The sequence below is a fragment of the Octopus bimaculoides genome, chromosome 8, assembly GCF_001194135.2.
Source record: "Octopus bimaculoides isolate UCB-OBI-ISO-001 chromosome 8, ASM119413v2, whole genome shotgun sequence".
NCBI lineage: Eukaryota > Metazoa > Mollusca > Cephalopoda > Octopoda > Octopodidae > Octopus > Octopus bimaculoides.
Window position 1 is genome coordinate 92,682,940 of NC_068988.1, and position 4,024 is coordinate 92,686,963.

Here is a 4,024-nt window from a genome sequence, read left to right on the forward strand (position 1 = left end):
TTCAGTTTCTGTCTACCAATACCAAATACACTCACAAGGTTTTGGTCGGCCTGAGGCTAAAGTAGAAAACACTTTCCCAAGATGCCATGCGGTGGTACTGAACCCGGAACCATATAGTTGAGAAGGAAGCTTCTTACCACACAGCCATGCCTGCGCCTATCTAAAGCATTCATAGTTTTCGTTTCTCTCCATTAAATGATGTAAGTGAAGCAAACAGACTACCTGCGGAATTAAAACGCGTTCAAAGGAAGAAGTATTAAGTTCAAACTCTAGTTGAGGTGATGCGATGTGGTTTTATTGATTACCTTGTTGGAAATCTCTTGTTTGACAGAAGAGACACTCCACTCACATGGGCCTACGAGTCACCTGCTAGAATTAGCTGCCTGTTCTCTCTCTAATCACTTCCTGCAGTCTTAGGAAAGTGGGTTACATAAGACAATGTTGTCCTAAGATGAACTATGACTGAAATTAAAGATGGGGTGGCCATAGCTAGAACGCCTTCGATCATAGGTCAGCACAGTCAGAGCTGACCTGGAACTTAACAAGTTCCCACATTACAACTTAAGATCTAGGAAAAGCATGAACATCACCAGAACTTCTACTTGCTATTTAAAAATATTTCGTTATTAAGGTCACCCTATTATGACTATTACGTCATCGACTAAGGTCATTGGGTTGACAGTCATTGAAGAAGCTGTGACGTCATTCACGAACTGATAACGTCATTGACTAGGTGACTGCGTCATTTGTTGTGCTATATTGTTTTCTATGTTATTGAGCCAGCTTAAGAGAGCGCCAGATCTTTTTAGGCTTCTATTATAATTCTTTTTAGACCAAGGACACTTTACAGGAATATTAAACCGACCCAGTTTTTGACTGATTCTATATTTGATAGATCTCAGATTGATAAAAGTCGAAATTGACCACCATCTTAGTACACAAAAGGCCTATTGTTATGCGTTTATAAAGTTTTTTTAAATTGAAAAAAATTCCAGAAATTTGTTTGAGATATACATATTGAATTGGATCATATTCAGTATTCTGATTGGTACTTATTCGGACCAACACGGGTGTATCTACATGGTAGTTCTAAACGCTAGAAATAGTAGTCGAACTTCGCTTATATTACACTCTGTCACAGAAAAGGGACACCAATGAGTACAAAAAAAAAAAAAAAAGCCGATGTGGTTACTGCTTTCCAGGACAAACTTCGGGGTTTTGAAAACCAATACGGAAAGACATATAATCTGATGATGACCCAGATTTATTAATTACGAGATATCAGGCGGCGAGTTGGCAGAATCGTGAGCTCGTCGGGCAAAATGTTTAGCGGCATTTCGTCCGTCTTTACGTTCTGAGTTCAAATGCCGCCCAGGTCGACTTTGCTTTTCATCTTCGCAGGGCTTATAAAATAAGTATCAATTGAGCATGATGGTTTATGTATTATGTCAATATCATATTTTGCATCGTAGCATGTATTATTATGTCATAACGTGTGTGTTACATCATAGCTAATACGTTAGGTATACGTATGTCACACTATAGTCTGTACATTATGTTGTAGTGAATATCTTACGTCATAGTGTGTATCTTACACTATAGAGTCACACCAAAGCCTATATCTTACGTATGTAGAGTACACCAAAGCTTATATCTTACGTAAATAGTAGGTATATTACATAATAATCTGTATCTTACTATATATTCTGCTTCTCACCTTCTCATTGGTCTCATCATAAAAGATTAAATAATTTAGGAATTATTCATTGAAGTTTGTATTAGAGTAATTTAAAAACTAGAATTCATCTGTTAAGGTTAACCTTATATATACTTCTACTATTCATCAAAAGCTGGTTGTTGGGGTACCACCGTAAACGACCAGCCTTTGTTTAGTATATTTAAAGTATATCAAGTTGGAGAATCTTACCTTTTACTCCCGGGAAGAGTTAAAATCAGCGCAAACGAAATATTGGTTTATTACTTCTTTATAGCTCGATAGACTGGCTTATTTTATAGTTAAGGAGAATCTGTGAATATTTGTTAAGTTTAATCACTACGTGGAATGGAAAATCTAAGATTTCGGGATCTTTCCCTTTAGCAGGAAGTAGTTGTTACCTGGAAAACAACTTAGTCTTTTTTTTTAACCAAGTTATTTAAGTAATCGACCTTAAAAGAACGCTCCTTCTGAATTATTGTTGCTGATAGAGACCTGCAGCAGTTTTCTCGGATTTTGTACGTTAACTTATACTAAAGTTAATTAAATTGGACACGGGCAAGCACAAATCACAACACAATAGCAGGAGCAGGTTGCGAGAGCCAGACATCTTGCCTGATTGTCCAGTAACGTTTGATCAGGTCGTGGATATAGGAATAATCATTAGAGCGACAGATACAGGAATAATCATTAGAGCGTCGGGTATAGGAATAGTCATTAGTGTGTCGGATACAGTAATAATCATTAAAGCGTCGGATAAATGCCCGTGCCACTTATCTACTGTCTCTTCAAATCTCATAAAAATCAATGTCTACCTTTCATCAACTTGAAATCGATAAAATAATGTATCCTTGATGTAAATTGAATTATAATAGAAAACTAAGAAGATCCTGACGTTCTCTTAACCTGGTTTAGTGAAATCTAAACTGACCTGATCAAGACGTTTACAACGCAGACGACGACATAATTTAACAATTGATGTCAAATTATGTCGTTGATGTTAAATTATGCCGTTGATGTTAAATCATCTAGTCGATGACGTTATTACTTTATCAAGAACATCTTAGACTAATCAAGGTCTCAATAACTTATCTAATTACAATCGAGTTAATGACCCTAATCGATGACGTAACAGCCTCAATTTTAGGGGTTTAAACGGAATCGTTTTATAGTACCATGATGTTCTATGATGATCATACTTTTCTAAGTACTTAAGCAGTGTGTTGGAGTTCGTTGTTTACGAGGAGGTGCTGAAAAGTTCTTGGCTTTATGGGTATCACGAAAGGCCTGGCTGGAGGCCCAACCTCACGAATTCTCTTATAGGGCTTAGAAAAACCGAAAGACCGTAGCAATGTGTCTGAATCTGAGAGGGAAGTATGTTGAATAAAATCATAATTGATTGATCCGATCCTCCTGTATTTTCTTTTACCCAAAGCGAGGAACTTTTCGGCAGCCTCTCGTAGCACCTAATGAGTCTCGATCATGCAGACCTTTGAAAAAAGGCGTTCCAGTCGTGGTTTATCCCATTCTTATTTCGGACATGGTGTATCTAGAATTATATCATTTGTTGTGCCTGTTTTTTTTTTTAAGACAACAGAATGTGATTTGATTGAGAATATGTAGCTATGTGTTGGATAGCGTGGTCACACAGAGTGTCTGTCGTTGATACAGATGAGGGAAGTATTTCTTACAAACAACAAGAGAATCCTGTACAATGTTAGTGATAAAATTCACTGCGTTGAAAATATATTTTTCATTCCTAATTTATTTTTATTGCACCACTCCTCCTCAGGCTCCAAGCTGATACCTCTTTCCTCCGAAGAGATACATTAGTGCAGTTTCAATTTCCTGGATAGAGCTTATTTTTTAAAATCATATTTAACACCTCCAAAGGAGATCCATGAGTACCACAATAGGAAAAGAAGATTACTCACCTACGTTAAGCACCAGACTAAACACAGCATAAAAGTTTTAATCGTTGGTACTTCGGCAACGAGTCAAGACGCAGAGGTAGCTGGGTGGTTAAGAAATTCGTTCCGCGATTACGTGGAAGCGGTTTCGATTCTGCTATGTACCACCATGGGCTCGACGTTCCACTGCTGAAGGCCATTTGAACGTTTTCAAAGAAGAAACACTTGGTCGTGTTTATGTTGTCACACCAAAGGCAGGAGAACTGTATTATCTAAGAGTTTTATTGCAGGAAGTTCGAAATAGTACTCTTTCCTTTCCCACCGCGCGTCGTCACTTTCAACTTCATCACTCTTGGTGGTTGTGATCCAATGGGTCACGGCGAGTTCATCTAGTATATAT